We start from the raw sequence: 12,319 nt of genomic DNA, 5'->3' as shown, positions 1-12,319 counted from the left end.
GATTTGACGATTAAAGTAAAAAAAAAAAAAAAAAAATTCAAAGAATATACTCGAATTGATCAAAACAAATACACCAAGAAGCTTACTGCTATCAGAAAATGAAGAAGCTTTCAAAGCAGAGCAAAATCAATAACAAACAAAACTGACTCACCTGTCGAAATAACTTTTTTTTTTCTCCTTGTCCTTTATCTATGAAGTCTCAGCTTATTATTATTATTATTATATGGGAGTAACCGAGTAAGATTGGACTTGGTAGCCAAAGTTGAGCAGATCTAGATTAAAATAAGACCTTGTGGTGTGCACGTTAGAAAATATCTCGCCTCTGTGGGCTCTCGCTTCAAGCCTCCAACTCCGATGGTTTTATTATTCTTTAATTAAGCGATCCGTAATCTCCGTTAAATCTCTGGCTAATTAAGAAGAAAAGATTGCCTTTTGTAAAAACGAGAGTAAAAGACAAAACCTAATAAAAGCAAAACAACAACTTTAAGAAGGTGCTCCTATACTTTTCCGGTTTTAAAAAATCACATGTACGAATAAAAATTGTCCAAGTGTCTGTAGGTGAAGAATCACTAGTTTGAGCTGGAAGAGAGAAACGGATAAGAAATTGTTAAAAGGGAGAGCTGATGATAGGATTTGTGTCTCCTTCTTGTGCGAAGTCGAACAGTCTCCGGCCAAACACACCTCCATTTGGAATGTGATCCAACGTTTATTTGTTGTTGGTCTTGCTTATCTTTATTAAAGTTACAACCTAACTAATTAGTAACGCACTTTTAAAATTTTAAAAATGTTTAAGTGTTGACAACCAATTTTTTGTCAATAACTTTAGTGGAGTGGCTAGTGGGATTGAGTCTCGTATGAATATAAGAATTTGGCTAATGGGCCGATCAGTTGTGGCCCAATAGTTGATTTTTTTCTTCTCTTTCTTGTTTTTTTTAAGCATCAAATTCATATTTTAAAACTAAAAAACTTTTAAAGCATTATTTTTTCTCGCTTTTTAAATTTAAAAGTTCTCCAAAAGTATATATAAATATTTTACAAAAGTATATATAAATATTTTACAAAAGTATATATAAATATTTTACATACTTTATTTTTATAAATTAATTATTTCTCATTTTTTTCTCTTTCTTTTAAGATCCATTTCAAAAATAAATTAATTATTCTCATCATCATCACTAGTAATACTATAAAAGAGTATGAAATTCATGATTAATAAGAGAATAACATTCAAACAATGCATTGATTAGTAGTTAATAAATTTTTGATTGCTCATATAACTACTCAATTGGAAAAAAACATTCAAAACAATTAAAAAACTCTATTTAAATTTGCTAGAATAACCAATCAAGAATCATCACGAATAACAAAATAAAAATCAGAATATTGATAGCGAAATTTTATATTCACTATTGGTATTAGTACTATCTTTTGATTTATTGTTCAAATGTATTATTAGCAGAATTTATATTGACTAGTTTATTTTTAATCATGATATTTAAAAGAAATGGTTACATTATATATATATTTTTTAAAAAGTTTTAGCATTCTTTACTATTAAAATAAGTTTTTAGCTTTCTTTCCTTAATGATATATGTATTTTTAATGTATTATATAAATATATGACTAGACGATCATATTTAATTGGGGTTGACTCAAAAAACTTAGCACATGTAGATCGGTCAGTTGTCAACAAACCAACTAAATTTTAGGCTATCTACGAGCTAATTCTAAGGAAAACAATCACTTGAAAAGTTATAAATACTGTAGTTATGTATGTTCACCCTATAAATCACTATGTATTTCTATTTCATTTGTAAATAAAAACCATTCTTGTAAAAGATTTCAGAGTTATGGCATCATCATCATCATCTTCACGTAAGGTAATGTCGAAGACACATTTTCAAAATCTATTGATTTGTATTTTAATTAATTTGATTACTAAGTTTCATCCCCTTTTTGATATAGAAATTATTGTTATGGGAAATACTTGAAGATGAAGAAGGTGATGATTCATTGCTTGAAGATGATCCAGATATTAGAGTCGTGGGGCCTTTATGTTCAGATGGAGTCCGAGGAAGTAATTTACTTCATGATATGATCAATGGTCATCCACAACAATGCCACAATATGTTAAGGATGTGGCCGGAGATTTTTAGCAAATTATGCAGCCATCTTGAAGAAAAATATGGTTTGCGCGACACATCTAACATGTCTCCCAAAGAGAGTGTGGCTATGTTTTTACACATGTGCGGACATAACATAACACAAAGGAATGCAATGCGTACATTCGAGCATTCAGCTGAGACAGTCTCCAGAAATTTCATGAAGTTCTTGATGCAGTTGTGTTGATGGCCACTGATATGTTTGCACCAAATCTTACAACTCTTATACAAGTTCATCCAAAATTGCAAGCTGACCGACTTCATTGGCCTAATTTTAAAGGATTTATCGGTGGAATTGATGGAACACATGTACCTGTCATGGTTTCTGGACAACATAAACAAAGATATTGGGATTGGCATGGCGATACAACTATGAGCACATGATCCTCACAATATGTAACATAGACATGCTGTTTACATATATTTATGTTGGTATTCCCGGATTTGCACATGATGCCAAAGTTCTCTTGCTTGCTATGGAAGGTGATTCTGATTTTCCACTGATATATCATGGTTTTTGTGATTTTTAACCATGATATAAGGAGTCTTTTTGAGTCTTTTGATTTATTTTCTAGGATGTTTTTGACTCTTTGCAGGTTTTCTAGGACTTTGGCACAGAAGGAGCAAATTGGAGCAATTTGGATCATTTTGAAGCATAAATCTCGAAGAATCAATTTGGACTCGGATCAAAACAAGGGCATCAATCGACACCACTAAGGAGCATCGGTCGACACTCTCTTCAGCCGATGAAGAATCACAAATTTGGAAGTTTTACAAAGTTGCCCGAAATTTTCCATATTTGTAACACAAGTCCCTAACGTGTTTTAGGACATATAAATAGTATTTTTAGGTTTTACAAACCCTTAAGTTTTATTCTAGCAAGTTTTATTTTCTGCAACCCTATGAGATTTTGAGAGCTTTTGGGAGAGAGATCTGAACTACTTTGAGAGAAGAATTCTTGAACTGCCTCTTTACTCTTTTAATCTCAATTGCTTATTATTCAGAATTATGTTTTGTTCTTCATTGAATATATCTGAGTAGTTTGATTGTTAGGTTCAAGGTTTTTCACAGAGATTTTATGATTTATTAGATCTGTTTATTTATGATTCATTATCTTTCTAGATCTTCATCATATGTTGTTTTTCATATTAATCCTTGATTGACCATCTAGAATTAATAATCTAGGAAAATATATTGATATGAGAATATAATTGATTTTCCTGATAAAACCTTTTGATGAGCAAAATTACTTTCTCCAAAGAGATTTTATTTAGTAATTTTGTGAACAATATAAACCTGTTTTCAAAGCTGGTTTTTAACCTAGAATTTTACAAAGAGATTTGGATTTTCTGGTTTTAAATTTAGATAATATTTGCAGTGAGAACTGATTTATTTTACAAAAGAGTTTAAAGTTCTAGATCTGATTTTTAATTGCTTGAATCCTAATTAATTTATTGATTTAATATTTTGTAATTTCCTGAGAAATTCCCTAGACCTAGCTTTTTGATCTTCTGAATTTGCAACAGTTTTATTTAATATTTTGCTATTGCTTTTATTGTTTTAAACCATTCTGTTTAGCGTAATAACGAAACTCTATAATTTATTGTGTTTGATCTTGAGTCTCTGTGGAATTCGACCCCTAAGTACTGCAATGACCTCTTAATTTGAGAGAGTAACTCTAGGGTTTAATTTGAGCATATCATCCACACCCCCTGATGGTAAATATTACCTCGGAGATTCAGGATATGCATTACGTCGTGGATTTCTTAGTCCATATAGAGGAGAACGTTATCACCTATCTGGTTTTAGAAACCAACCAGAGAGAAGTTTAAAGAAATGTTCAATCGCTGTCATTCATCACTTCTATCTATTATTGAGAGAACATTTGGAGTATGGAAACGAAAATGGCGAGCCGTGAGAGATGAAGCCAGATATAAGCTCGCAACGATGAGAAAAATTGTCGTGGCGACTATGGCCCTCCATAATTTATTCGCAATGTACATGCCTCAAATGAGGAAGAACTCCCAAATGTGATGGAACAAGACGTTAGTTCGAGACAATACAAGGAAGGTGTCCGTGATGAGATTGCTAATGCTATTTGGGCTAGTCGTCACTAGTTTTTATACTTTTGCATTATTTAAAATTTTAATAAGTTAATACATTCATGTCTACAGTGTCAATTATTTATTTCTTATTCTTCTATTTGTTTGTTTTAATTAGTTTTTATACAAAATCACATATTTGATTGAATTATATTTTTCAAAATTTTATCATTAATAAAATTTATTTTGTCATTAAAGTGCTATATGAGTTGAATTTAGACATAATATATATTTATTATTAATATTTATAATAATAATAAAAATAACAGCTACAACTTTAAAAGTTTTTGGTAAACAATTAGATTTTAACAGTTATAGTTTCTATAGTCAAAGCATGTACAACCAGATTCTCTTTAGCTAAAATTTTAAGTCAATGTCTTTACAGCCATAGTAGTATGCTAGATGTTGGTTAGGATGGTTAGTAATAATATTCGTTAATTATTAATTAGAGATGGTTATGTCATATGTTTTCTGCAGTGCATGTTATTGGAGGTTGGTTAGTTATGTTTCTGTTATTGGTTTAATTAAGTAGTATATGATACTTAATTATATATTATTGAAAAAAACAGATCGGGTTGTATCATTTTACCCCACCATGGATTAAAATCTTAATTTCATTCCAAAACTCATCAACCCATTCTAAATTTTGGAATATAATTATTTTTTGCTTAAAATTTGAATAATAACATTATTACTGAAAACAATTCATAAAATTGTTTTTACTATTTTAATTTTATTATTATATCTGGTACTTAATTAATTTCTAAGTAGTTATTAGTTTTATTATTTACTAAAAATAATTATATTATTATTTTTACTATTTCAATAATTAAATTAATTTTACTTAATTCGGTATATTTTAGCATTCCTTAATTAGGTGGATGCTGATGTGGAGTAAGGAGATGAGAGAAGAATCAACTTTATATATATAAATTTAGAATTATTATGTAACACCCGTGAACTAAAAATTGGAGTTTTGGTAGGGGTGTCTATCGACACTGTTTGTGGTATCGGTGCACGTGGTGTCAGTCGACACTATGTACAGATGGGTTAATCGGTTCGATTTTAATCATTCGGTTTACGTGGCTGGTTTAGGAAAACCCTAAGACTCGAGTTTATTAGGGAAAACTCGACTTCCCAAATCTTTTAGCCGCTTTTTCACATCTCAGAAAGAAGAGAGAAGAGAACAAAGTCTTTGTGAGAGTTCTTGAGATTTTGGTGAGTTCTCTGTCTCTTTGGGGTGAATTTCTTTCTAGGAGTGTGGCTCCAAGGCTAGGAACGTGGAGGGAAGATTGCTGTTGTGCTAGCTTCATTGTTTGGGTATAGATCTCATTGTTTTGGCAAAGGTGAGTACATGACCATGGCTTTTCTAAGCTGAGATCTCTGTTTCTGTGATTTTATGAGTTGGGTGGTTGTTCTTTTGGTTGTTTGTGAGTTTTTGTAGCTCTTGAGGCTTGGATTCGTTCCTCGGATCGTGTGGAATGAAAAGGAGAAGCTTGGAGACGAGATTCGGTGGTTATGTTCGAATGGAATTGATGCTCGGCATCGGTGTTAGTCGACACCAACGCGAGGATGACTCAAGGACTTGACGAGTATCGGTAGACACCATGTGAAGGTGTTGGTCGACACTGTTAGGGATTTGGGAATGTCGAGCAGGTGTCGATCGACACAAGTGGTGGTGTCTGTCGACACCAGATGACCAGTGTTGGTCGACACCCTCTGGTGTCAGTCGACACCTTCTGGTGTCAGTCGACACCCTTTTGCAGTGACCGGTTTATGTCGTGTTGCTTTGTGCATGTTCCTGGTTTGTTTTATTGTTGTTGATTGTGGCATGAGAGATCTTATTGCTTGTGTGTATAGTCCAATAGATGGAAGGATTGTCTCACTAAGTATTTCTGGTAATACTTATGCCTATCATTTGTGTTTTGGTGTAGGTAAAGACAAAGTGTGATCGTGGAATAAAAGCCATGAAGAGAAGGATATTCTAGAGGCTCGGTTGTTTGCTCGGTGTCTTTATTAGGATACTAGAGTGGAACTTAGTGGTCTAGAACGGATGTTAGGATTGCTAGTTTTTATGATTTGTTTTATGTTCTGGGTTGTTGTTGGATTGATATTAAGTTATTTCTTTAATTTTTATTTGTTATTGGATTTATTGTTGTTATCAGCTGTTGTTATTGATTTGGATATGATGTTAGTGAGTAGGAGATCATTGAATAATAGTATATTAAAAAAACGGATCAGTCTGTTTAATATAAAAACAAATACATATGTGAGAGATAAAACTGTAATTCATAGTTACAAAAGGAGATGGAAATCATGGGTGAGCAGTTGGAGGAAAAGTAGGACCGTAAGTAAAAATAAATGTTCCGTAACTTTTTTTTTTCTCGAATAATAATATGTGTAAGAACGTGTTTTGGACAGTTTGTTACTTTGGCATGATTTCAAGTTATTTTCAATTTATTTTCAATTTATTTTTATAAAATAGAAATTATAAAAAAGAAATCTATGTGGCATATTGATAAAATATAATTTTTTTCCTACTGTTTACGAAAAAGGTTAAAACAGTTCTCTTCCTTGGTTCTATACCTACGTTTCTGGACTAAAATCTCTCTAGCCCCTTCTCCTCTAATTTCATTCTATTTAGCCCCCAAATGGTAAAAAGATAATATTACCCTTAATAAAGGTTATTAAAAGTTAAATATAATTAAATCTGTAAGTGTTCAACAAAAAACACAGTATCTCAGTGGTTGCGAGCTCCATGCGCACGCACGTGCGCCCAGGATTTGAATCCCATTATGCGGGGTGCAACTGGTACAACTAGGGGATATGCGGGGTGCAACTGGTACAAGTAGGGGATATGCGGGGTGCAACTGGTACAACTAGGGGATATGCGAGGTGCAACTGGTACAACTAGGGGATATGCAAGGTGCAACTGGTACAACTAGGATGTTCAATTTTCTTTTAAAAATTGTAAGAGGGGTAGTTTCGTCCTTTCATTAAAGAAGGGGGTAGTGAGAATAAGTGGGGGGGGGGTTTCAAATTGGAATTGGAGCAAAAGGGGCTAGAGAGATTTTAATTCTACGTTTCTCTACTAGGACGCGCACTCACGATTCTTATAGCTAATATTGGTGAAATCGGATTCGATACTCCTAAATCTTCGGGTACGTGACGTCTTAATTTTTAGCCTATATGGCTATATGCCTAAATCTACACGATTTTGATCGAGTTCTAGGGTTACCTCCGCTTCTACGTGTTTAAATAATTCTCTTTTTTTTATTATTTTTTTTGGGTGAAAAAGACATCTTTAAAAGAAGGGTGAATTTGCTCACTGACCAAACCAAAAAACTATATAAGAAAATAACTAACTATTTGAAAACATTAGGAAATTAGGATTAGGAGTTTAGAAAATTACCAATTTAGGGTTAATAGGTGGTGGTTGATGGTGGCCGGTCGGCGGAGGTAGTCGCCAGAGAAGTTCGCCGAAGTTTATCGCTAGAGAAAGTTGCCGGAGAAGTTCACCGGAAAAGTTCGCCAGAAAAGTTCACCGGATAAGTTCGCCGGAGTTGATCGCTAGAGTTTATTGTTGGAATTGGTTGCCAGAGATGGTCGTCGGAGATGGTGGCGGAGGTGGTGGCACGGGTGGTGGTGGTTGTGGTGGTAGGGGGTGGTTGGGGTAAGGATGATATATGTAATTAATACATAAAATACAGAGTATATAAGGTTTATATGGTTAGTATGGTTAGTGGGTGAATTATAATTTTTTTTTTGAGTTATTCTTGCCAATTTACCTTAAAAGAACTCTTGATTAGTTTTAGTTTAGGGTTCGTGATAAGGTTAGTGTCGAGTATCGTTAAGGTGGTTTCTAAAGTACCGATAATGATAATCTATTAAGACCTAACTCTATTGCAATTATCTTAATTATGTCTATTACTTTATTAGGATTTGATTATGTTAGTGTAAAATATCCTACATCAGAAAGATGTGAAAGGATTTAAGTAATATATAAAGGGTTAGGGTCTCTCCACTCATTGCCAATAAGTTTTGAGTTGTAATCCCACACTAAAGTCCAAATTTAATATGGTATCAAAGCAGGTTGATTGTTGGGCCACCCCGTGGATGTTGTTCCCACATATGTCCACGCTTCAGATGGTCATTCATGAACGTAGGGGAGGTGTTCGTGTAAAATATTCCTCAGAAAGTCTCTCCACTCATTGCCAATTAGTTTTGAGTTGGAAGCCTACAATGTTCGTGTCAAATATCCCTCAAAAAGTCTCTACACTCATTGCCAATTGGTTTTGAGTTGAAAGTCCATAGTAAAGCCTGGATTTAACAGATTACTCAAGATTGCTTGAAACAGATTTTAGAAGGATGGTCCATAACTTTCAGGAAGGATGGTCTTACATGCATAAAGGCATTACCAAGCTAATAAAAATTATAGAAGGAGAGCCTGAACCACCATTTAAAGTTACTTATTATATGAAATTATACACGTACGTAAGCCTTCATATGTAATGTTTGTTTGTGAACAGCTCTACATATACGTACGGGTACCTACAACAGTAGTTTCTTATGTATGTAATCACAGGACTATCTACAATATGTGCATCCAGAGAACCGATGATGATTACTCATAGCAGCTGTATGATAAGTTTCGCCAAGTAATTGAAGATTATACTATCCAAACAGTGAGTACCAAAGTTTTATGTCTTGGCTTAATTCTTGGATATTGTGCAAATAAGACATGTTAAAAAAAAAACCCTAATTCAGCAGTTTAATATTTCTTTTATGTGTTGTTTAGGTGTTGCCTTCTTTAAGGGAGAAGCATGATGAATATATGTTAGAAGAGCTTGTTACAAGGTGAAATAAACCTAATGTTTTTGTTTGTTGGTTAGCCAGATTCTTTAATTATATTGACCGTGACTTCGTTTGTGAGGCGGCGCCATTCTAACACTGAGAGAAGTTGGTTTGACATGCTTCCACGACCTGGTCTGTCATGAAAATTCCTATAGGTTCTAATTTCTCACTGCCTCTGAACTTTTTTTGTAACCTTCGATATGCAATTATTTACCTCAGGTTTATCGTGAGATGCACTCCACTGCCAAAGAAGCTGTATTAGCACTTGTAAGAATTTGGTATCAGTAATGAAAAAATCTCTGGTTCAGGCTATAATTGTTTGTTTCTATCTAACAAAAATGGTATTTGCCAGATTCATAAAGAACGGGAGGGCGAAGAGATTGATAGGGAACTAGTGAAAAGCATATTAGATGTCTATGTGAAGAATGGGATGGGAACTTTGGAAACATATGAAGAGGATTTTGAAATATTCTTGCTTCAAGATACTGCTTCTTACTATTCTTCCAAGGCGTCAAAGTGGATTGAGGATGATTTTTGTCCTGATTACATGCTAAAGGCATGTCTCTTCCCGTTACCGTTAATGTAGATTCTTCCTATAGAGAAACCTCTCTCCTTAAGCTTTCATTGCTTCTTTTTCCATCCCAAGTAAAATATTTTGGTATTTCAGCATAAGTGAACTGTCTAGCAAACTCGTTAACTTGATTCAGTTTGAGGTAGGCCATGAACATAGAATCTACATTAGCTCTTCTTTCCAAAACATCTTCAATGTTCTCTTTTTCTTTGTAATATACTGGTTGCTTTCCTGGAGGATGGAACAAAAGTTTCATCACTGGTATGCTTTTATACTGTATTGGAAATTTGAAAAGCCTCCAAGCTGCTTCTGAAGCTGATACATATCTTCAAAAAAAAAAAATATGTGATTAACATTTTTCCTACACAAACAGCCAATAATATACTTCAATTTTTTAAATAATGGAGAAAACAAATGCCTGCAATCAAACCAGTTTTTTACTTCATCTTTTTTCTTTTCTTCGAGATTTATAGAAGATGAAGTATCACCCGTCCCTGCTTCCTTTGTGATGTTTGAACCATTACCGACACAATTATCATCTGAAGTAGTTTTGTTTTTAGGTTCTATCACAAATGCTACACGATCTTGTCCCTTGTTAATATACTTAAATAAGTACTTGATGGAATCAGATTGGTGCATCACTCAACATTGATGTGAGCCCGATAGCGCAATGATAGGAGATGATTATAAGGAACAACATATCTGTTATCACACTTTATTCCATTCTTCTCTACATAAGACGTAGATACTCTTCTCCTATATACAGGATATCCATCTTTGCAAACACTTGTATCTTCAACATGGACCTTAGAGAAAAATTTGGAACATTTTCCATCAACCATACATGGTGAATTTGGGTTAGCCGCACCACACGGTCCGTGGATCATGCAATCCTTTACAACATCGTATAGTTCAGGATCTTGAAGCTTATCTGGAATCTCAGCAGATATGATCTTGTTAATATCATCGCCTGTTGGTAATTTACAACTTTGATCCATAAATAGAAGGATATGAGCATGGGGTAGTCCACGTTTCTGAAATTCAATGGTATACATTGCTGCAATAGTAGAAACAAATTGTAATTAAAATCAAACGTAAGAATTTAATTTAGGAAGCTCAACATAATACTTACCGGCTGTAGTCTTGCCAAGAATATGTTCTTCGGTTAAATCTCATAAGAGACTCAAGTTTTATCTTGAATATCCGACAAATAATGTATGGTCTATCATCTGAATTCAATTTTCTCTTCTTCAAGTACCTTGTTATTTCTGGCCACTTGGGATTACATGTAAAAGTAATGAATAAGTCGGGAAACCCATACTGTTTACATGTAGTCATGGCATCATAATAACTCTGCAACATATAGCGAGGTCCGGCAGTAAAAGATGCGGGGATTCAAACTTGTTGTCCCTGCTCTTCCATGTTATTGTTTCCACCTTCGACTGCTGCTTCAAGAGATGCGTAATGATCACATCTTAGATTCGACTGGTTAAATTTAATATACTTCAACCTATTTGATTCCAGACTCGTGTATGCATCTACCAAAAACTGTTGGAAAAGACGCTTAGACCTTAACTGAGTTTGGGATTCATTCTCTCTTTCTTGGATCCTGAAAGCAAACCACTGTCTAAGACTAATAAACTTATTTTCTGTATCTGGATTGTCACCTCTAAAGCCCTTCTAGTTTCCAATTCTGAAACCATCTTCACCATAGGAAAAAATTAGAGGATATTGTAGTGCCAAGTAAGAAACATGTACTTCACTTATTCTTTGTAGCCTTCCACTACTCTTCTCTTGCACAACAATATCACGTCCAGGCATCTCTGGACGAAAATCCCCTGGAATCAATGCAACAACTTCAGATGCCGTTGGCATAGAATATGTTCTACCATCCTTCCCTACACGATCACTAAGTATGCGCATATGGAATATTTCTTCTTCATTAGTATCAAACTTATCTTTCGCTTGTCTAAATGCATGTACATAAGGGTTTACGTCATCAACCATTTTAATTAGTCTGGCAATGAGTTCCTTTCTTATACCCTTTTTCCCTGTGAATCTTCCTCTTTTTTTTCCAAAACTATACAGAATTAATATGAAAAATAAATTAGATTTCATTAAGAAGGTTTTTAAATTAATGGTACAATAGTAACGAATCGGTGTACCTCATAACAGATGATCTGTTTTCAACCTCATTCTTTGTATCTACTATATACAGCTGTGAAAACTTTGCATAATCTCCATCTTCTGGTTTCATACTTCCAATCTTGTGGAAATTCTGGCCATGTAGTTGGAATTGTTTAGGACCTTTACCTAATCCTGTTTTGCAGATATTAAATATTACCTTTGGTAGAATTCTCTTCCGTCTGTCTTCTCATAAAGTGAGGTTGGTTTGTAATGTCTTCTACAACACGATTTACAACTCTTTTCTTCTTGATTTTACCTTCATTTTCTTTTGAACTGACGGGTTGTCCTTACATCTAGACAATTTTGAATAAGGATTATGCCAGCAATGTCCGGGAAAATAATTTATTAGAGTAAATAAAGGAATTAAACTTACCTTCAGCAATTACAGTTTCTACAGACCCAAATAGATTTGTACATATTCCAGAGTTATCTCTAGGCAATTT

General features: G+C 33.9%; 1 protein-coding gene and 1 pseudogene across 2 annotated transcripts in view; one reads left to right on the top strand and one right to left on the bottom strand.

Moving 5' to 3' along the window:
- The window catches only part of LOC104750140 (putative disease resistance protein At1g59780), a 6,652-nt gene extending 6,246 nt beyond the window's left edge, over positions 1-406 (bottom strand). The window contains exon 1 of one of the 2 annotated variants that reach the window (XM_010471893.2): positions 152-406. The gene's annotated coding sequence lies outside the window, so the exon portion shown is untranslated. Of the gene's footprint in view, positions 1-86 lie in introns of both variants that reach the window. The other variant, XM_019238289.1, reaches the window with a different exon arrangement.
- Positions 8,282-9,947, top strand: LOC104750139 (annotated as a pseudogene).

Source organism: Camelina sativa, chromosome 16 (genome assembly GCF_000633955.1).
Source record: "Camelina sativa cultivar DH55 chromosome 16, Cs, whole genome shotgun sequence".
Taxonomy (NCBI): Eukaryota; Viridiplantae; Streptophyta; class Magnoliopsida; order Brassicales; family Brassicaceae; genus Camelina; species Camelina sativa.
The sequence above is the reverse complement of the archived record's forward strand: the minus strand, read 5'-3'. Positions and strand labels throughout refer to the sequence as shown.